General features: G+C 39.3%; 1 non-coding gene and 1 pseudogene across 1 annotated transcript; one reads left to right on the top strand and one right to left on the bottom strand.

The window, feature by feature from the left end:
- The first annotated feature begins 165 nt into the window (after nucleotides 1-165).
- Nucleotides 166-14,914, top strand: LOC138425184 (placental prolactin-related protein 3-like; annotated as a pseudogene).
- Nucleotides 7,141-7,251, bottom strand: LOC138426116 (U6 spliceosomal RNA). Its single transcript, XR_011251540.1, has one exon. It is a non-coding gene; the product is annotated as a U6 spliceosomal RNA (small nuclear RNA).
- Nucleotides 14,915-23,979: the final 9,065 nt, after the last annotated feature.

Below are 23,979 nucleotides of genomic sequence, written 5' to 3'. Positions count from 1 at the left end.
CATTGAGAAAGAGATAGCTCTACTCCACAGGCAGTTGAACCCTACTTTTATGGCCTCACGGCTTTAAGAAGCATTCCATGAAACAGATTTCCACCATCCCATCCCATCTGGCTGACTGCCCAAGGTCAGCAGGAGTCCTCACCCAGGGATCATTCTGCAATCCCCATGGGTCCAGCTCCCAGCTTCTTGGACACCAGTGGACTTACAACGGTGTCCGAGGTATGCAAGGCTGCAGCATGGCTTGTCTGTGTGGTTCTCACTCCGTTGAGACTGTCACAGATTAGTGAGTTCACTCCCCAACTGCTTCAAATGCCTCCCCCATCCCAGTGGATGGCCATGGAGGCAGGGATCTCTCCCGTGCGCTTTAGCTCCTCCTCTCCCAGGTGCAGGCTGGTCCCACTTGCTCTGCTCCTTCTTTCCCCTTCTTCCTTGTCCCATTTTTCCTTTGTCCTGCTGAATTCTATATGGATCCGGATATTCCTTCTCAGTAGTCAGGGAGTCCTGCCAGCATTCACCTGGTCTTCTGTGAGAACTGCTGTGTCTTTAGATGTTCTTGATGCATGGGTGGAGATGGTGTACCCCACTTCCACCTACCCCTCTGTCATCTTGTCCACCCCCATTTGTGCATGTATTAGAAATGAGTTTCCCTTTGTGTTAAGTTGGAGAAGGCAATTAGCACCCCACTCCAATATTCTTGCCTGGAAAATCCCATGGATGGAGGAGCATGGTGGGCTGCAGTCCATGAGGTCACTAAGAGTCGGGCATGACTGAGCGACTTCACTTTCACTTTTCACTTTCATACATTGGAGAAGGAAATGGCAACCCACTCCAGTGTTCTTGCCTGGTGAATCCCAGGGACAGGAGAACCTGGTAGGCTGCCATCTATGGGGTTGCAGAGAGTTGGACACGACTGAAGCAACTTAGCTGCAGCAGCAACAGTAGCACACATGTTTATCTTTGGCTTTTTGAGGAGAACACAGATAAGTTTGGAAAAGGCAATGGCAACCCTGCTCCAGTACTCTTGCCTGGAAAATCCATGGACGGAGGAGCCTGGTAGGCTGCAGTCCAAGGGTTTGCTAAGAGTTGGACATGACTGAATGACTTCACTTTCACTTATCTCTTCCATGCATTGGAGAAGGAAATGGCAACCCACTCCAATATTCTTGCCTGGAAAATCCCAGGGCTGGGAGAGCCTGGTAGGCTGCCATCTATGCGGTTGCACAGAGTCAGACATGACTGAAGTGACTTAGCAGTAGGAGATAAGATCCACTCTCTTCAGTTCAGTCATTCAGTGGTGTCTGACTCCTTGTGACCCCATGGATTGCGGCAACACAGGCTTCCCTGTCCATAACCAACTCCCAGAGCTTGTTCAATCTCATGATTAGATCTCCTGATTAGATCATGAAGCTCAAACTTAGATACTCAGACCTTATAAATTTTTTATACATGAAAATATTTAACCTTTAAAAATCTCTACCTATTTGTCCTACCTTCCAGTCTTGGACAATCATTTTTCTAGTTTGAGTTCCATTTTTTTTTTTTTTGAAACTCCTTATAATTAAGATCAAATGGCATTTGTCTTTCTCTGACTTAGTTTATTTAGCATAATGCCCTCAGGTTTCAACCATGTTGCCACAAATGGAACGATTTCTTTCTTTTTCTAATGGCTTTATAATATTTACCTATATAGGTCACATCAGATTGTTCTAATCCATTCACCTGTTGAAAGATTGTTGTTTCTATAACAAGGCTACTGTGAATAATGCTGCAGTGAGCACTGGAATACAGATCTCTCTTTGAGACAATGATTTCATTTCCTTTGACTATATATCCAGAAGTGGGATAATGGGTCACATATCCATTCTCTTTTAAATTTCTTAAGGATCCTCCACAGTATTTTTCCATGGTTGTTGCCCTGGTATACATACATACCAACAGTGCATAAGCACTCCTTTTTCTCCACATCCTCAATAACATTTGTCATTTCTTACATTTTTGGTACTAGCTTTTCAAACAGGTATGAAGTGATATCTCTCATGCTTTTGATCTGAATTTCCTTTGATTATTAGTGATGCTGAGCATCTTGTCATATACCTGTTGACCATCTATATGTCTCATTTGTGGGAAAATGTCTGTTCTTTAAAGATGTAGCATACATTATTTTTACTATATTCCAATATATGAAACTCAGTTGCTGATCTATATATCAATAATGAATTATTCAGTTTAGTTCAGTTCGCTTCAGTCACTCAGTCGTTTCTGACTCTTTGAGACTCCATGAATTGCAGCAACCAGGCCTCCCTGTTCATCACCATCTCCCAGAGTTCACCCAAACTCTTGTCCATCGAGTCAGTGATGCCATCCAGCCATCTCATCCTCTGTCGTCCACTTCTCTTCCTGCCCCCAATCCCTCCCAGCATCAGAGTCTTTTCCAATGAGTAAAATCTTCACATGAGGTGGCCAAAGTACTAGAGTTTCAGCTTTAGCATCAGTCCTTCCAAAGAATACCCAAGACTGATCTCCTTTAGAATGGATTGGTTGAATCTCCTTGCAGTCCAAGAGACTCTCATGAGTCTTCTCCAACACCACAGTTCAAAAGCATCAATTATTTGGCGCTCAGCTTTCTTTACAGTCCAATTCTCACATCCATACATGACCACTGGAAAAACCATAGCCTTTGACTAGATGGACCTTTGTTGGCAAAGTAATGTCTCTGCTTTTCAATATGCTATCTAGGTTGGTCATAACTTTTCTTCCAAGGAGTAAGCATCTTTTAAGTTCATGGCTGCAATCACCATCTGCAGTGATTTTGGAGCCCAGAAAAATAAAGTCTGACACTGTTTCTACTGTTTTCCCATCTATTTCCTATAAAGTGATGGGACCAGATGCCGTGATCTTTGTTTTCTGAATGTTGAACATTAAGCCAACTTTTTCACTCTCCTCTTTCACTTTCATCAAGAGGCTTTTTAGTTCCTCTTCACTTTCTGCAATAAGGGTGGTGTCATCTGCATATCTGAGGTTATTGATATTTCTCCTGGCAATCTTGATTCCAGCTTTTGTTTCTTCCAGTCCAGCGTTTCTCATGATGTACTCTGCATATAAGTTAAATGAGCAGGGTGACAATATACAGCCTTGACACACTCCTTTTCTTATTTTGGAATCAGTCTCTTGTTCCACGTCCAGTTCTAACTGTTGCTTCTTGACCTGCATACAAGTTTCTCAAGAGACAGGTCAGGTGGTCTGGTATTCACATCTATTTCATAATTTTCCACAGTTTATTGTGATCCACACAGTCAAAAGCTTTGACATAGTCAATAAAGCAGAAATAGATGTTTTTCTGGAACTCTCTGGCTTTTTTGATGATCCATCGGATGCTGGCAATTTGATCTCTGGTTCCTCTGCCTTTTCTAAAACCAGCTTGAACATCAGGAAGTCCAAGGTTCACATGTTACTGAAGGCTGGCTTGGAGAATTTTGAGCATTACCTTCTAGTGTGTGAGATGAGTGTAACTGTGTGGTAGTTAGAGCATTCTTTGGCATTGCCTTTCTTTGGGATTGGAATGAAAGCTGATCTTTTCCAGTCCTGTGGCCACTGCTGAGTTTTCCACATTTGCTGGCATATTGAGTGCAACACTTTCACAGCATCATCTTTCGGGATTTGAAATAGCTCAACTGGAATTCCATCACCTCCACTAGCTTTGTTCGTACTGATGCTTTCTAAGGCCCACTGGACTTTACGACATTCCAGGATGTCTGGCTCTAGCTGAGTGATCAGACCATCATGATTATCTTGGTCGTGAAGATCTTTTTGTACAGTTCTTCTGTGTATTCTTGCCACCTCTTCTTAATATCTTCTGCTTCTGTTAGGGCCATACCATTTCTGTCCTTTATTGAGCCCATCTTTGCATGAAATGTTCCCTTGATATCTCTAATTTTCTTGAAGAGATCTCTAGTCTTTTCTGTTCTGTTGTTTTCCTCTACTTCTTTGCATTGATCACTAAGGAAGGCTTTCTTATCTCTCCTTGCTATTCTTTGGAACTCTGCAATCAGATGCTTATACCTTTCCTTTTCTCCTTTGCTTTTAACTTCTCTTCTCTTCACAGCTATTTGTAAGGCCTCCCCAGACAGCCATTTTGCTTTTTTACATTTCTTTTCCATGGGGATGGTCTTGATCCCTCCTGTACAATGTCACAAATCTCCATCCATAGTTCATCAGGCACTCTATCTATCAGATCTAGGCCCTTAAATCTATTTCTCACTTCCACTGTATAATCATAAGGAATGAAATATTAGAAAGCGGAATAAAGAAAACAATCTCATTTACTATTGCATCAAAAAAAGTTACAACACTTAGAAATAAACTTAAGCAAGGTGCTGAAAAATTTTATGCAAAACCTTTAAGACATTGATAAGAGAAATTTAAAAAGAGTTAAAGATATGTAAAGCTAGGTTTTCAATTCAATGTGTTTCTTGAGGTAGGATTTGTATTACTATAAATTCCCTCTTAGAACTGCTTTTGTTGCATCCTGTAGGTTTTAGATCATCATGTTTTCATTGTTCTTTGTTTCTAGGAATGTTTTGATTTCCCTTATTTCTTCAGTAACCTGTTCATTATTTGGAAATGTGTTGTTTAATCACCATGTGTTTGTGTTCTTTAATTTTATTTTTTCCTATTATCGATATCTAGTCTCATAATGTTGCGGTCAGAGAAAATGCTTGATATAATTTCAGTTTCCTTAAATTTACTGAGGTTTGATTAGTGACCCAATATGAGGAAAATGTTCCATGTGCACTTGAGAAGGATGTGTATTCTTCTGCATTTGGATGGAATCTGCTGAAGATATCAGTTAGGTCTATTTGCTCTAATATTTCCTTTTGGGCTTATGTTTCCTTATTAATGCTCTGTTCTGTTGATCTGTCCATTGGTATAGGTGCGGGGTTAACATGCCCTACTATTATTATGTTACGGTCAATTTCCCCTTTTTTGTCAGTGTTTACCTTATGTATTGAGGTATGCTTATGAGGGTACATAAATAGTTAAAGTTGTTATGTCTTTTTCTTGGACTGATCCCTTGATCATTTGGTAGTGTCCTTCTTTATCTCTTATAATAGTTTTGACTTTAAGGTCTATTTTTTCTGATACTAGAATTGCCAATCTGGCTTTCTTTTGATTTCCATTTGCATGGAATATCTTTTTCCATACTCTCACTTTCAGTCTGTATGCGTCTCTAGAACTGAAGTGGGTCTCTTGTAGACAGCATATATATGGGTCTTGTTTTTGCATACATTCAGCCAGTCTGTGTCTTTTGGTAAGAATGGGAGAAGATAATAGCAAATAAAACAACTGATAAAGGATTGCTTTCTGAAATACAAGCATCTCAAACAACTCAGTCATCAAAAGCAAAGGCAAGAACTGCAAAAATAAACTAGTGAGACCACATCAAACTCAAAACCTTCTACATAGTTTAAGAAGCCATCGATAAAATGAAATGACAACCTATTGAATCAATAAAAGATATTTGCAAGTCATATATTTGGTTTTTGCTTCATATCCAAGAACATAGAAGAGACTCATGCAACTCAGTAGGAAAAGAAATCAAACAACCCAAATTATTAAATGAGCAAAGGAAGAGTTAGTGTTTTGAAAAATCTGAAGAGTAGACAGTAGATGAGAGACACTGTAAGTTTTTCCTACCAGAACAGAAGCCTGTGTCTTCCTGGCATTGCTTTCTTTATCTCCAATCATGTGTTTGGTGATTGCAGTTCACAGTATACATCCTTCACTCGATAGCAATCACCCTACAGTGAGCTATATGTGCTAAAAATACCCTACTAACTATAAAAAACTAATAATTACATACTTAGTCTTGCTGCTGCTCCTGCTGCTAAGTCGCTACAGTCGTGTCCGACTCTGTGCGACCCCATATGATTTTTAGGATTTTCCACTCCACTGTTTTCTACATTCTATTTCAAAATTGAAACGCCTAATAAGGAAAAATGAGTAGGGGACATCAACAATACATGGATAGAAAGTCAGTTAAAACTGGGAGCATTACTGGATTATAATTTGGGGGAATGTATTCTTACTAATACTATTGTAATTTTATTCCCTTTACTTCTCAGGTATGCTAGGCTGATATTTATTTAAAATATTAATACCAACATAGAGACACATAGTACTTAAGTTACAGTAGATTGAGAAAGACAAAGCTTATGAGGCAGGAAGTGAAAACATAGAAAATTAGCAATGGTATTAAAACAAGGGGAAGTACTGCCTCAAAAGAAAACAGAGTTCTCTAATTTTTGGAGACAACACGAACAAGTCAGATGGGAGCCAGCCAGCTTAAACTGTGTACCAGAAACTGCACCAGAAAGAAAATGAAGTTCATAAAATATGCTGATGCTAAACACCAAAATCCAGGCAGTAAGAGAATAGGGTAGGGTTTATGTAGATGCTGAAAACTACTCAGAGAGGTAGACATGGAAGCAAATACACTGATGAGCATCAGAAAAATCAAAGCACAAGATGGTCTGAAAAATAAATTGTAAAGGGACTTAGTAGTCTGATCAAAAGAATAAGAGAATCAAATTAGAAAACCAAAATATAAAGACTTCTGCATGTGATAGACCCAGAGAATGCTCAGCAGAGAAAATTTGGGCCTTAGTGACCAGCGAACAGAAGCCTCCAGCATCAGGAACAAAAACCCTGGGCAGGACTCATGACTGCGCTTCTGGGAACAGGCTCAGTTTCAAAGTTTGGGCACTATACCACCTAAAAGCGAACACAGACAAGGATTATAGCTTGCTATGGCACTGAATCATGACAGTAGTGTTTGTTAGTTTACTTTTCTCATTCAACTATAAAGTTAATGAATCACTAACCAATGATAATTGGCACCATCAGTTTCCAGTCAGATCCTCTTTAGTCATACAATGAATATCTGAACCTGTTATATGATCCTCAATAAAAGTTTTAATAATTAAATTTATTGATGTTTAATTGAAGGGTAATTGCTTTACAATACTGTATTGCTTTCAGTGAAACATCAGCATGAATCAGCCGTAGGTACACCGATGTCCCCCCTGCTCTTGAATCTCCTCGCCACCTTCCTTCCCGTCCCACCCCTCGAAGTTGTTATGGAAAAATATGGAAGTTTTCACAAATTTGTGTGTCATCCTTGGGCAGGGGCCATGCTAATCTCCTCAGTATTATTCCCATTTTTAAATATATGTGCTACCAAAGCAAACACACGAATAACAATTTAACAGAAAAAAATCATATAGTCAGTCATCTACCAACAGAAGATCAATCACATTAGAATTAGGATATTCTGCTATATTTAGTGGCTCTTATAAAATTGAATTTTATAATGTCCAAGTTCCATGAAGGAATTAAATATATATTTAGGCATAAGACATGTATAAATGCGCAGAAATATATGAACACAAATACCTCTATGTTATACAAGCTATTATTCTCCTTGCCTGTCACAATAAGCTCTTTAGTTGATGAGAGAGATAGTCCTAAATTTCTCCAACTTCTATGTCTTCATTTTGAAAACCACTTCTTTTATTTTCATCACCTTATTTTAAATAACCATTTTATTCTTAGATACTATGCCCCTTTAAACTAAATAAGAACAGAGAAAATCTAGTAAATCTAGTTGATATCTTATCCTTAATTAAATTACCACTCTTCTGGTATATTGGAAAAACAATCATGTTAAGATCTCATTCAGGAGGATAAAATCTCTATTTTATCAGTTCTCTTGTCCAAACTCAATTTTTGCTCACTTTAGTCTTAAATTTTGCTTACTTACAAAGGATGGACAGGAAGAGTAATGTTAAAATCATGCTTGCAAGAGTCTATGATTTTATGCTTCTGTTGGCCAAAGGCAGGGCCAGGAATAATTTCTGAAATATTACAATACATCACTGAAGCAGGAAGGTCTAGTTCTACTATCAAAAAGGAGATGTTTGGAGATTGTTCAAAAACTAAGTTCTATGGGTTGTCAGGATGTACTCCACATCAGACAGATAAATTTTGTCCCTAAAAAGTCCAAGTCAGGAAAGGGTAGGCCTTGTTGGCAGAGTCAATGATGTTGTCTTGGGTGCTGACCAGGTAATATTCTTGTTTTACCATTTGGAGAGATATTTGCTATTTTCTTGAAGAAACAAACGTAATGAGAAGATTAAAGATGCATAAAAGTAGAAGAGCTGTCAAGGTGCCTAAAAGAAAGGCTAGCCAGGAGAACCAGGCCCCCACACTGATAATTGTCAGAGACTGTAACAGTGAGTGTTTTATAGACAGAGCAGAACAAGTGGATAAAACCAACGTTCTAGGATCACTGCTGTTTTGCAGTCAAAGACAAAATATTTTTCTCTTTAAGCAGAGTCATCACAGCTCTGGATGTGGTCCTGGTTACACACATGCAGACCAAGAGCCCACAGGCATGTGTGATGTGACATCTGCCCAGTCACCTGCATCTGCTAATAATGGAACCTGGGGAAAATCACTTGCCCTCTCCAAGTCATCATATCTTCATTAACAGAGCTTGATGATCTTAGTGAAGATTAAGGCTATCTCACAGGGTTCTTGTGAAACACAAATTTTAAGATGTTTTAAAGCTTTTGGGAAAGTATCAAACACATGCATGGGGTTACTAAGGTGAGTGAGCAGATCCAAGGTACAGTATCCTTTTCTCTTACTATTCTCTTGGTACTCAAAAGTAGTGATCAGTCAGTTATATGTTTACTCTTACCCCAGCATGATGGTAAACCACACAGATCAACTGGACTTTTCTTGTCATTTCAGTGTCTAAAATTTAAGCATTAGTCAATGTAGAGTGAAAAAAATTACAAACTCCTAGATGGCCTTGCTGCCAGAGTCTGCAGAGTCCCAACATTAAACTGTTTTTTAAAAAAATGGCCTAGACACTCTAGCTCAGAATTAAGTGCCAAATGTTTGCAGAGCACAGAAGTACTTCTGGGAGCAATATAAAATTACAAGGAGTAACCTACTTCTCCAACTATCTATCTGTGCAAATATCATCATCTGTCTAAATTTACACAGAAGACACTCCTTTCCCACCCCAACTACTACAGCACCAACTCCTGCTATGAGCTATAGGGAAAGAGAAGGCTTCCCTCCGCAGGATGGATTTGATAACCTCAGGTGACTAGATAATCTCAGAATGGCTCATGTTTTTATTTTAGCAGGGTCCTGCCTGCTCCATTTGCTGGTCATGTCAAATCTGCTCTTGTGCCAGTCAACTCATGCCTGTTCTGCTGTTCTGACGTTTTGACATCCCCCTGGAATCCCTTGCTGCTGCTAAGTCACTTCAGTCATGTCCGACTCTGTGCAACCCCATAGACGGCAGCCTACCAGGCTCCCCTGTCCCTGGGATTCTCCAGGCAAGAACACTGGAGTGGGTTGCCATTTCCTTCTCCAAAGCATGAAAGTGAAAAGTGAAAGTGAAGTTGCTCAGTCATGTCTGACTTAGCGACCCCATGGACTACAGCCTACCAGGCTCCTCCATCCATGGGATTTTCCAGACAAGAGTACTGGAGTGGGGTGCCATTGCCTTCTCCATATCAACTCATTAACCCTTCTTCATATAACAATTATTGAAAAAAAAAAAAAAACTCTGGGTAAATTACAGACCTGTTTATTGATGCCGCCAGGCTGTCCCACGACTTCCATAACCTTTCCACCATAATGTTCAATGAGTTTGTAAGTACTGTGGTGGTGGTGGCTTAGTTGCTAAGTCGTGTCCAACTCTTGTGACCCCATGGACTATGTAGCCCACCAGGCTCCCAGAAGGTACCTTCGCTTAACTGACTGGGCTATACTATACTTTAAACAAGAAGGCTGCATCAGCCAAATTTCAAATAGCAGAGTCTCTAGGTCAAAGAAGCCGTCAGCTCATAAGATGTGGAAATCAAAGAAAAGATCAGTTTTGTGAAATCTCTAAGATTCCTAAGAAGTAGGATAACTTTGTCAATTTCCATTCATTCATTTCCTTTTGTAAATTTTTGAAATAAATGATTTTGTATTTGTCAGCCAAGAATGCCATAAAAGAACACAATAGACTCAGTGGAATCAACAACAGAAATTTACTTCCTTACAGTTCTGGGGGCTAAAAGTCCCAGATTAGGGCACCAGGAAGGTGTGGTTCTGGTAAAAATTCTTTCCTTCCAGGCTGGATTCTCTGTGAGTCCTCACAGGGTAGGGGGTGGGGAAGAGAGATAGAGGAAAAGACACAGAGACACAGAAGTAATTCTCTGGTGTTTCGCTTCATGAAGACACTAAACCTATTGGATCAGTGTTCCACCCTAAGGGCCGATTTAACCTTAAGGGGCTTTAGTGGTGGCTCAGATGGTAAAGAATCTTCCCACAATGTGAGAGACCTGGGTTCTATCCCTGGGTCTGGAAGATTCCCTGGAGAAGGGAATGGCAAGCCACTCCAGTATTCTTGCCTGAGAAATCCCATAGACAGAAGAGTCTGGTGGGCTACAGTCCATGGGATCCCAAAAAGTTGCAACCCTTTCAAAACACAGTACTTTGGCAGTTAGGGTTCTAACACATGAATTTGAAGAACACACATTCAGTCCACAATACTGCCTGACATAAAGCACTTTTAGGTGGGACTGGGGAAAAGGAAGCATGTTGATTTTCTGGTCCTTCAATTCTCTTTGGGCTTTCTTCTCCAGGCTCAGAGTAAATAGCCAATAAATGAGAACTGCTCTGCAGTGAACTGTGTGGATGGAACATGTTAAACAAAGCTGAATCCTGGTCACAAAAACAAATAATGGTAGTTTTTTAATGCTACAAATTATTGTTTAATGATTTGCAGTGAATAACTTTAGAGCTACAGTAGAAGGGGTGTTTAAAATTGGAAACAATTATTCTCTTTCTAAGGAAGGTATTCGAAAGTTGTATGTTCATTCTTTTAGGTCAATCAAGGAGCACACAGTAGAGCAGACAGCTAATAAAAAGCAGTGCTAAAGGTTTCTGTTCAATTCACATAGTTCCTTTTAATCACTAGTTTTTGTTTCATCCTCCATTTTTGACTGTCCATTTTTTTTCCAACTCTCCCAAGGAATCTCTTGAAATGTGCGTAACTTTCGCTAAAGATTAGTTTTTCTCTATCAATGTGTTAGTTAGATTTTTCTACTCTTACTATTCTCAGTCCATTGCTTAGTGTTTCTTATAACTTTATGCCATATTTTTCTGCTGCACCATTTTGTCTCCATAAACAACATTGTATTCTGTACCTGGGATGAACACTAAAGTTTTTGGCAGGTGGATTCAGAGATAAGTCAGAGTCATAACTGTATTACTCCTCATAAGGGAATATATTGGCTCTAACCCACAGTAAACAAGAGATTAAATGATTAAATACAGGTTCATGCATGCATTCTAAGTCACCTCAGTTGTGTCCAACTCTTTGCAAGCCTATTGACTGTAGCCCAAGAGGCTCCTCTGTCCATAGGATTGGCCAGGCAAGAATACCAGAGTATGCTAATATACCCTCTTACAAGGGATGCTCCTCACCTAGGGATCAAACCTGAGTCTTCTTATATCTCCTGCATTGGCAGGAATGTTCTTTACCACTGCCGTCACCTGGGAAGCACCAAGTATTGGTACAAAAGTACTATATTTGGTTCAAATACTAAAAAATGAAAGAAAAAGATAATGATTAAATAGAGAAGGGAAAAGGTTGAACTTAGAAAAGTTAGATGTAAAATCATTTTTATAGAGACAATGTATAGAAAAAGTAGGAAACAAATGACTTTCAAATTTTGTGATGCTCCCCATCAAAAAAATTACATGTCTATCACATAGGTTAATGTTCTGGTAATGGGTTCATCTACTGAATGTCCAACAACCCTAACTAATTGCCTGATCACTTTCAGGATGAACAATATGCCCAGGGAAAACAGTACTATATCAATGCCACCAAGAGCTGCCACACCAATTCCTTCCATACTCCTGAAGAAAGAGCAAAAGCCAAACAGATGAACATGAGATGAGACAGTATATAGATGAGACAGTATCAGATGAGACAGTATATAGCTTACCAGGCTTCAGATCATTAGAGGTAATGGTAACTGTACATGTAGAAAAAGGTGGAGGAACCGTAAGCAATTGAAGAGAAATTATATTATGCACTTGATGAAGCATGAGCAAAATCAAGGGATGACTAAAGATCTGTAGTAGCAAAATAAATAACAGATCTATAAATCATCCATGCAGAAGCTTTAGTTCAACCAATGCATTCGACACTATTCTGTAAGAAAACAGGAAATGAATGGGAACTTCCATGTATAAAATATAAGATTGCAAAATTCATAAATATGTAAGAAACACACCCTAGTGTTGAGTACTCACTATTACTAGTGACTCCTACTTCGGAATCCTATGCTGCACCACCCGAGGCCCCGCATCTGCCTTTCAAGGCTCTCTTGATTCTGCTTCTACTTCTCTGACACCTCCTTCATTCGTCATTCTCAATGACTCTTCTGTCACCTTTTATTCTTAATTTGTATGTCTCCCCCACAATGACCTATCTAACATTGCTTTGCTTCTCATGGCCACAACAATTACCTCTGTTCTGAGGGTAACACAGTTTACATATCAAGCTTCAATCATTTATGGCAGCTACAAATTTTCATCATTATGATCTCTCATTTCTGATTTCCTGCCTTATCCTTCATCCTAACATTATTTCAAATATATTCACATGCATCCCCCATTAAAACACACTCTCTCTACAACTTTCTTAATGATACCAGCATTCTTTTCCTCTGTTAAGCTCATTAATATTGAGGATGATCAAGTAAAGGAAAAAGGCCAAAGAGGAAGAGGAGGAGGGTTTTTCAATAAGCTTAAATTTAAAGTTTATTGAGAGTTACTACATGGCCTCACATTTTACTAAGCACTTTATGTGCATTATTATATTTAATCCTACTCAGTTCTCTGTTCTTTACCATAAAAACAGTTCATGGTTGTAAAGAAATCAAGCATATTAGTTAGAGATCTTCAGCCCCTGGGATTTTCAGGCTCAATTCTGCTAGTAGTAGTGAACTAGAGGGGAAAACCCTAAATTGTGAATCCCACTGATGCTGTTACTAAAGACAACACGGTGCCATTTTCTGCCCAGACACATGTCAACAAAACAGACTGTTCTGGGATCAGCAGGAGGCTGGTGTGGGATCAACTGAGAAAAGAGTGCCTGTTAGGAATGTCACATCTTCTTCCTTGTCTCTTTGTTGTAATATCATAAAACAAATATCAAAATATCAAAAATATCACAAACATAAAAAATCAATACAAATGACTCACCTGATTCATTAATACAAATGAATCACTGGGTAACAATGACGTGGGCACAGGTGGAATCCCTCTTTCCTGGGTCAGGCACTGCAGGCACGTACTGACTTGCCATACATACTTAGATTCTCTCACGCAAATATACAAACACAAAAGAACTCACTGAGTGGTGGTAGACTTTCAGAGGAAAAAAGAAAATTCTTCATGTTATAAATTATAACTCATCAGAAGAATTAGTTCCTAAAATAACTTAGATTTTTGATAATTCTGTGAAGTGTGAACTAATAGCTTACATTTTATACTTTCGCAACTTTTACTACCTTCAAAAATCTCTGCATACACATAGGAATAACCAAGCTTTATTAGGTCTGCTGCTCTGAGCAAAGATTACATGTTACCAAAACCACTGAATTATGATTATTTTAATGAAACTGTTTCTTATGGTTGCTTAGAATGAAGACCTTAGTAAGTGGATACTCATGTTACTGCACTCCTGGCATAGACTCGTGTATCATCTAGTTACGATACTGTGGAGTATGAAAGATGTCTCAGATGCTATCCTATGAAGCGGCAAAGACAATATTAAAAAATCATACAAACTTCATGCACTCCTAGAGAGGCAATTCAGCCAGGTGAGCATGCTGCAGAGGGCTTTCTCGTTTTCTTCATGAATGAAAGAGGTGACCAACTGTAATGCCTAAAGAGTTTGGAATTATCTCATTTTCTAAGAAAAAGATTCGTGATTTCTATATTCTAGACTGCAACTACATAAAGCAGGAGCCTAGGCATTCATACAGAGAAGGAAATGGCAACCCACTCTAGTATTCTTGCCTGGAGAATCCCGGGGACTGGGGACCCTGGTGGGCTGCCGTCTATGGGATCGCGCAGAGTCGGACACGACTGACCAACTTAGCAGCAGCATCAGCAGGCATTCATAGTGATAGATTCTACCGTAAAGGAATCAGAATTTCACTGCAATTTTTGACATGGGCAGCCTTCCCTGCATTGCACACAATTCCACCAAAAGCTTGCCTCTTCCTGGCACAGGTATTTGAAATATTTTCAAGAATAAGAGAACTAGAAAACAGAAATTCCAAGAGCAGAATTTTCTTCAAGTATTACAGGAAAGCTGCTATTGAAGTTCCACTTGTCTTCTTTCTGTGTTCTCCTCAAATCAATGGATGGAAGTGGAAGGAAGAAAAGAGAAAGTTAAAACTAAACTTGACTTATGCTTCTACTTTTTAGATTCCTAATAGTTTTCTCATAGGCTGGCTCCAAAATCCATATCTAGAGAGTTTTATATTGGTGTATCTTCCCCAAATCTTAATTTGATAATTAGAAGCAAAAAAACATAAGCAAATACTAATAAAGCACAGAAAAAGTCATTACCTTTTGGGTATTCAGATTATTTTTCCAGTAAGGCGGAAGATGTACAAGGCTTGCATTTACTGGTCAGGACTCCCATCCCTGATGTCCAGAGATGAAGATGTGAGTCATTCTGCATTTGATTAACCTGTTCAAATGCCTGTGCAGGGATTCACATAAACTTGAAATGTATACAAAGATCCTGGTGTGGTGAATCTGCAAAATGTGCTAAATCCACATCCATCCCATCCATCTCTGAGGCGGTCATAATGATCTAACCCATAGCACGCTTCTTTGAAATTTACAGCTTTTTAATGCATGCTCTGTTAAATGGGTCTCCTCTTAAAAAAATAAACACAGACTCTGCAGAGATGTCAAAATCTAAGAGGGCAGTTTGTTAACATTTCTTATCTTCATTTAATAGAAAATCAAAAGAAAATCCACCCCTACAATTGAGAGAATGAAACAACTATTAAAATTAGTCAAAAATAGCAGAAGCTGTCATTACAAAGAAGACCATAAAGAGATTCTGTAAGAATCACAGCCAATTATTTGGGTCAAGTTATTAGAATCAAAGAATTAGATAATTGTTCCTGGTTCTGGTCATGCTACCAAGAAGACTGAATTCTCAGGATTCTTTATGAAAGCCAGCCACGAACTGTCAGCCAACTATCACAATGTTTCACCTGACAAGATAAGTGCTTTGCAGCTTTGTATAAATAGCATGAGGTTTACTGAACTGTCTAAGATTGTTACGATACTGTCTTAGTCCTTCTGGGTTGCTATAACAAAATATCACAGGCTTAAAAGCAATGCAAATGGATTTCCACAGTGTGGTCATGCAGGGTCCTTTTTGGACACACACTTCTTACTGTATCCTCACATGGGGGGAGGGCTCGGGAGCTCCGTGCGTCTCTTATACATAAAAGCACTCATCTCATTGAAGAGGCTTCATCCTTATAACTCTATCACCTCACAAAGGCACCACCTAGGGTTACCATAACCATGAGAATCAAGGTTTCATCATATGAAATTTCTGGGGGACACAAAGGCTGAGACCATAGCAGATACAAAGGTGATCTGGCTCATCCTCCTCCAGGGGCTGTCGTCACCCACACTCCACTGCACCCTCATTTCCTGCATCACCTTGCAGCCATTCCACACATTCCATCACTCTGGGTTTCACAAGTCCAGGTCAGTCAAGTGTCAGCTCCATCTCATATTCAGCCTATTCAGTGTTTCCCTCTCCCCTGCTGAGGCCCAGGGGACCTACCAGGAAGTGCAGATGTGTCCATTTCTGCAAGGTTCCTTCTCTCTCCCTCTCTGGATCTTCATTCCTCAGGCCGTGTTGGAACAGGGTAGATGGTAACAAGAGGGAAAGTTCTGACATCACTGACTTACATGGTGCTGTTGTAGCCTTCTCTTGGTCCAGATGGACTGATCTGAAATTCCACCTGACTGACAAGTGTTTCTCTTGAGGGATTATCCTTGTGATTCTCCAGGACATTCACAAGTTGGGGATCCTCAAATTCATAGTTTCCTTTAATCAGGGGAAATGTTCTGGAACCCACAGCTCCCCACCTGCAGTTGTCACCAGAGCCTGTTTCCCTCACTCTGCAAGCACCATCTGGAGAAAATTAAGCAGCCCACAGTGAGCTGCCTACTAGCTGACCCACAGGAAACCCATGTATCATAAACGCTCTGAACACTTGAATGGCAGAAATACTGGTGTGCATCTGTCCACCACCTGGGGCCTCTGGATAACTGTCCAACTGGTCACATAGACACAGAGTAGATGTAGATCACAAAGCCCGATTTAAATACCCATTTACGGCTGAGTAATACTCCATTGTGTGTATACTATCATGTAAGAATTGAATCGCCAGTCTATGTCTGATGCAGGATGCAGCATGCTTGGGGCTGGTGCATGGGGATGACCCAGAGAGATGTTATGGGGAGGGAGGTGGGAGGGGGGTTCATGTTTGGGAACGCATGTGAGAATTAAAGATATTAAAATTTTAAAAGTGAAAAAAAAAATACCCATTTATCTGAGATGTAAGATACCATTCTCTCTTCCTTTTAGAACAACGATCCTTGTCAGTAATTATATGGCCTTACCTACAAGCTCTAGTAGGTCCCTGAATTATAAAATCCTCCAAATAGAGGATTTGGTCTCTACTGAGAGTGGATCAATGTGACTGGATTAGGGTTGCTCAGCTTGTTCAACAGCCTCCAAACAACCTGGGATGAGGGCCAGTCTCTTGACTGGCTCTGCTAAGAAGTCAGTGGTGTTGCTGGGCTGGTTTTGCAGCATCTTTAGGGCTCTAGCAGTAATTCTTGGTAAACAGAAAATGGGAAATCAGAAGGTGGAAGGGAAAGGGGGATGAATAAGAGAGAAGGAAGCGAAAGACAGAAGGAAGGAAAAGCAGCAAAGGGAAAGTGAGTCAAGGACTTGGGTAGTGAAAGATGAAATGCTGTTAGAACACTTTATTTTTAAGGACCCAAATATATATGCTTTTTAAAATATCCTAAAAACAGACTTGTTCCAAATAAGAAAAGGAGTACGTTAAGGCTGTATATTGTCACCTCGCTTATTTAACTTTTATGCAGTGTACATCATGAGAAACACTGGACTGAAAGAAGCACAAGCTGGAATCAAGATTGCTGGTAGAAATATCAATAACCTCAGATATGCAGATGACACCACCCTTATGGCAGAAAGTGAAGAGGAACTAAAAAGCCTCTTGATGAAAGTGAAAGGAGAGTGAAAAAGTTGGCTTAAAGCTCAACATTCAGAAAACGAAGATCATGGCATCGGGTCGCGTCACTTCATGGGAAATAGACAGGGAAACAGTGGAAACAGTGTCAGATTTTATTTTTGGGGGCTCCAAAATCACTGCAGAGGGTGATTGCAGCCATGAAATGAAAAGATGCTTACTCCTTGGAAGAAAAGTTATGACCAACGTAGATAGCATATTCAAAAGCAGAGACATTACTTTGCCAACAAAGGTTCGTCTAGTCAAGGCTATGGTTTTTCCAGTAGTCGTGTACGGATGTGAGAGTTGGACGGTGAAGAAAGCTTATTTCCAAAGAACTGATGCTTTTGAACTGTGATGTTGGAGAAGACGCCCGAGAGTACCTTGGACTGCAAGGTGATCCAACCAGTCCATTCTAAAGGAGATCAGTCCTGGGTGATTTTTGGAAGGAATGATGCTAAAGCTGAAACTCCAGGACTTTGGCCACCTCATGCAAAGAGCTGACTCATTGGAAAAGACCCTGATGCTGGGAGGGATTGGGGGAAGGAGGAGATGGGGACAACAGAGGATGAGATGGATGGATGGCATCCCAGACTCAATGGTGAGTTTGGGTGAACACCGGAATTTTGTGATGGACAGGGAGGCCTGATGTGCTGCAATTCATGGGGTCGCAAAGAGTGGGATAAGACTAAGTGAACTGAAGGGCAAATATCTCATATTCCCTTTTACTTCAATTTTCTTTTCTCTCCTTTCTTTTCAGGGATTGTCCTTTATATTAGGAGTATTCTTTTGTTGTTACTGAAGGCCATAGTTCTATAGATGAACAACAATTCACAACTCTTCAGGGCAGAATCCATCCAAACTATTTTGTTACTTGCTTAACTTTCTTTCCTTCAATGTCTAGATATTTCTAGCAGAGAGGATGGTATTTATTAGAAGGAAAATTTGGCAATAAGAGAGACAATGCAGTTGGAGAAAACATGCATTTACCAACAGACCACACAAAGCTTCATGTATTTGTCTCATAAAATTTATTTCAAGCATAAATTTAGGACTTTAGATCAAGAACAGAGGTGGTGACATTGAGAGTGCTCTCCATGCTTGACTGACATATAAAGTGAATACTGTAGATTTCAGACAATACTGAACAGAGCCATAGATATTCTATAGAGTCAATCAGGGATAGCCAAAGCGGGGATATTTGGACAGGATTTAACAATCACTCCCTTACTATCCAGAAAGTATCCATTTCCCTCTCTTTTACAGATTTCCTTGTAAGATTACATTTGAAGAAATGGCTATGCTATATCAAGAATAGTAGCAGTGGTTAGTGAATGGTAACAAACAAATGAAGAACCTTTGAAGTTCACTGACCTTATAGATTAGTAAGTCACATGTCATGGATACAGTGAGCAATTAACTGAGGTTTAAAAAAGTCTCTATTGTCCAGAAGTAGGCCCTCATGTTGTGGAGAAGGAGAGGGTGATATAAACACACAAATTACTATATTGCATGTAGCATGAAGAAGAATAAGATGTTATGCCAACACGGTGCTACAGCAGATTGAAGTAAAACTAGGAGCCATCTGAATAGTCATAGGAGTGACACAACTAAGTTGGCTTTATGATGGAGTTTTGAAAGGTTGATGGGATATTGATGTGCAAAAAGAGTAAAACAGTATATCTGTCAATTCATTTAGGATTATCTTATGAAGTAACAATGTCTGACATCCTATATCAAGGCAACTGAGATATTAATATGTATATCATTGTAAGGTATCAGTGAATAATCCTGTCTGACAAAAACATAAAAAAAGTTCATTTCTTACCATGCATGTTGTATCTCTCATGATTATGCTCCCATGATATACTATATATACTATTGTAGGGTTAGAATGGAGAAATACTTGTATGGATTTTTATGCATTAGGGAGAATCATGCCAGTTTGGAGAGTTTGCCTTTACTCTACAAAGAAACAGGAAACCAAGAAAATTTAGTCCAAGAGAGTAGAATGTCCAGTTAGAAAAGAGAAACTTTAATGTGGATTGAGGAGTTGTGGCTGTTGGGGCTAGTAAAGGAAAAGAAAGAGACTAGAAAGAGCTGGGAACATTATGACACTAAAAATCGAAGAGGGCTCTGCCAAGTGAAAAGACTCTAAGGATTTGGGAGGTAAAGGAAATGAAATGGACCTGACCACATGCAAGGAACGAGGCAGACTTAAGAGTCAAAAAAGACATCCAACAGTATGGGACTAGTTGAGTCAATAAATGACTGAAAAGTCAGAGAGAAGGGAGGAGATAAATTAAGGTTTTATCCAAAAGCATCTGAGCTCTGTTTTTCTGTATTTCATCAACTTAGTCCCAGAAATCACCAAAAACTGTTAAGGTTCTGCAGCAAATGATAGAAATAAGTACTCTAAGGAGCCGCACAATTGCACTCATCTCACACGCTAGTAAAGTAATGCTCAAAATTCTCCAAGCCAAGCTTCAGCAATATGTGAACCATGAACTCCCTGATGTTGAAGCTGGTTTTAGAAAAGGCAGAGGAACCAGAGAGCAAATTGCCAACATCTGCTGGATCATCAAAAAAGCAAGAAAGTTCCAGAAAAACATCTATTTCTGCTTTATTGACTATACCAAAGCCTTTGACTGTGCGGATCACAATAAACTGTGGAAAATTCTGAAAGAGATAGGATTACCAGACCACCTGACCTGCCTCTTGAGAAATCTGTATGCAGATCAGGAAGCAACAGTTAGAAGTGGACATGGAACAACAGACTGGTTCCAAATAGGAAAACGAGGACATCAAGGCTGTATATTGTCACCCTGCTTATTTAACTTACATGCAGAGTACATCATGAGAAACGCTGGACTGGAAGAAGCACAAGCTGGAATCAAGATTGCTGGGAGAAATATCAATAACCTCAGATATGCAGATGACACCACCCTTATGGCAGAAAGTGAAGAGGAATGAAAAAGCCTCTTGATGAAAGTGAAAGAGGAGAGTGAAAAAGTTGGCTTAAAGCTCAATGTTCGGAAAACGAAGATCATGACATCTGGTCCTATGACTTAATGGGAAATATATGGGGAAACAGTGGAAACAGTGTCAAACTTTATTTTTTTGGGCTCCAAAATCACTGCAGATGGTGATTGCAGCCATGAAATTAAAAGACGCTTACTCCTTGGAAGGAAAATTATGACCAACCTAGATAGCATATTCAAAAGCAGATATATTACTTTACCACCAAAGGTCCGTCTAGTCAAGGCTTTGATTTTTCCAGTGGTCATGTATGGATGAGAGAGTTGGACTGTGAAGAAAGCTGAGCGCCAAGGAATTGATGCTTTTGAACTATGGTGTTGGAGAAGACTCTTGAGAGTCCCTTGGACTGTAAGGAGATCCAAGCAGTCCATCCTAAAGGAGATCAGTCCTGGGTGTTCATTGGAAGAACTGATGCTGAAGCTGAAACTCCAATACTTTGGCCACTTCATGAGAAGATTTGACTCATTGGAAAAGACCCTGATGCTGGGAGGGATTGGGGGAAGGAGGAGATGGGGACAACAGAGGATGTGATGGCTGGCTGGCATCACGGACTCGATGGGCATGAGTTTGGATAAATTCCAGGAGTTGGTGATGGACAGGGATACCTGGAGTGCTGCAGTTCATGGTGTTGCAAAGAGTAGACAAGACTGAGTGACTGAACTGAACTGAACTGAAGAAATCTTTTGAATTCTCATCACAAGAAGAAAATTATAACTATTTCTAGTAACAGATGTTCACCAGACTTATTGTGGTGATCATTTTGCAATATACATCAAATAATTACGTTGTACACCTGAAACCAAAGTTTCATTATATGTCAATATTATCTATGTGTAATGATACCTGAAACTAAAATAGCATTATTTGTCAATGTGACCAATGTATAATGATCATATAATCATTATGTTATATACATAACACATATGCATACCTTCAGTAAAGTTCAGTCACTCAGTCATATCCAACTCTTTGAGACCGCATGGACTCAGCATCTTCACCATCTCCTGGAGCTTGCTCAAATCATGTCCATCAAGTCAGTGACACCATCCAACCATTTCATCCTCTGCCATCTCCTTTCCTTTTGCCTGCAATCTTTCCCACATCAGAGTCTTTTCCAATTAGTCAGTTCTTTGCATCAGATGGAAAAAGTATTGGAGCTTCAGCTTCAGTATCAGTCCTTTCAATGAATATTCAGGGCTGATTTCCTTTAGTATTGACTGGTTTGATCTCCTTGCAGTCCAAGGGACTCTCAAGAATCTTCTCTAACACCTCAATTCAAAAGCATCAATTCCTCCTTACTCAGTTTTCTTATGGTCCAGCTCTCACATCCATACTGACTAATGGAAAAATCATAGCTTTGACTAGATAGAATTTTATTTATATATATAAACATATATGTATACACACCTATGTAAGAAACAGTTTTTGAAAAGGAATATAATTATATTTTGGATAAAGAAAACAGTTCAACTAGTATATATATATTTTCCAAATGTGCATTTTAGCTATCATGTTGGGTCTAAAACCTTATCTTCAAATGTAGTTTTATGTTTATGCTGATAAAAGATACAGAAACACATCTTAACCTTGTAACATTAACTGTAGAACAGCTTATTTATAATAGCTAATTAAAATAAAATAATTTTGAAACCTATAGCCTGCCCAGTACTCTGCTATTGGTCATTTAACCAATTGATCATTGACTTAATTCATCCCTGACTCAGATAGTCTTATAGGCGCTAAGTCTACATCAATAAACTAAGCAGGCAGACACTTATCCTCAGGGAACTGATATTCCAGCTGGTGGAAGACAGATAATCTGCAATAAACATGAATCCAAGTATATTATATTATATGTTAACAGGTGGTCTGTACTATGGGAAAAGAAATAGGAAAGCAGAGGACAGGGTTTAGGGAATGAAGGTGAAGAAAGGGAGGTGATTTAAAGAAAAACAACTTAGACCACACTGAGGGGAGCAAACATGCTCACTTGCATTCAAGATTCAAGTTTTCCCCTGTCCAGTCAGGTCTCTTGGTCTTCTACACAACTTCAAAAATATTTCCGTCTCTGAGGCTCTGTGCAAACTCATACCAACATGGATGTTCTGAACATTCTGCCTCTCTTCAGTTGAACTGGTTTCATAAAAACTTATTGGTAAACTCCCCCAAATTAACATTTTATGCAGCAAATTTTGATAATTTTCTGTTTCCTAAAGAACTAATCTCCAAAGTATTTTCCAGTTTTCAACACACTGTCAGTGACCTAATTATATTATGCAAAAATATTATATATGCATTGTTATTCTAATATATTATGACATTTAAAAATATACACAAAGTAGAAATTAAATGACTGTGAGATAAAAATAAATAGAAATGGAATTGCTATCATTTTCTTCCCTAGGGGATGAAGACACTCATCTTTATGGCCATTGGCCTATGGATTTTGAATATGCGCATATAATTATACCAGTAGTTTAACTATCATAATAAAGTAATTTCTTTTACATATAGCTTCAGTCAAAGTTCTCAGAATACCACAAGGGGCCAGGAATAAAATTATATGTGAATAACTCTCTTCATATGCATATATAAAATTTTGTGAGCTCAATAAAGTGAACATCTTTAGTTCTTTTGTATATCATCAATTCATCTACTGGTAAATAATTCAAAGTCTACAATATATTTCTTTTTTTCAGGGTTTAAATCTCAAATCCTAGTAAAAGCAGAGCAATGGCTTTGAAACAAATGGACTAGTGAAAAAGTTGGCTTAAAGCTCATCATTCAGAAAACTAAAATCATGGCATGCATTCCCATAATTTCATGGCAAATACGTGGGGAGACAGTGGCTGACTTTTTTCTGGGCTCTAAAATCAGTGCTGAAACTCCAGTACTTTGGCCACCTCATGCAAAGAGTTGACTCATTGGAAAAGACTCTGATGCTGGGAGCGACTGGGGGCAGGAGGAGAAGAGGATGACAGAGGATGAGATGGCTGGATGGTATCACTGACTCAATGAACGTGAGTCTGAGTGAACTCCAGGAGCTGGTGATGGACAGGGAGGCCTGGCGTGCTGTAATTCCTGGGGTCGCAAAGAGTCGGACACAACTGAGCAATTGAACTGAACTGAAGATCAGTGCAGATAGTGATTGCAGCCATGAAATTAAAAGACGCTTAGTCCTTGGAAGGAAAGTTATGACCAACCTAGACAGCATATTAAAAAGCAATGACATTACTTTGTCAAAGAGTTCTGTCCTGTGATCATGTATGGATGTGAGAGTTGGACTATAAAGAAAGCTGAGTCAGCACCAAAGAAGTGAAGCTTTTGAACTGTGGTGTTGGAGAAGACTCTTGAGAGTCCCTTGGACTGCAAGGAGATCCAACCAGTCCATCCTAAAGGAGATAAGTCCTTGGTCTTCATTGGAAGGACTGATGTTGAAGCTGAAACTCCAATACTTTGGCCACCTGATGTAAAGAGCTGACTC

Source organism: Ovis canadensis, chromosome 20, assembly GCF_042477335.2.
Source record: "Ovis canadensis isolate MfBH-ARS-UI-01 breed Bighorn chromosome 20, ARS-UI_OviCan_v2, whole genome shotgun sequence".
Taxonomy (NCBI): domain Eukaryota; kingdom Metazoa; phylum Chordata; class Mammalia; order Artiodactyla; family Bovidae; genus Ovis; species Ovis canadensis.
The sequence above is the reverse complement of the archived record's forward strand: the minus strand, read 5'-3'. Positions and strand labels throughout refer to the sequence as shown.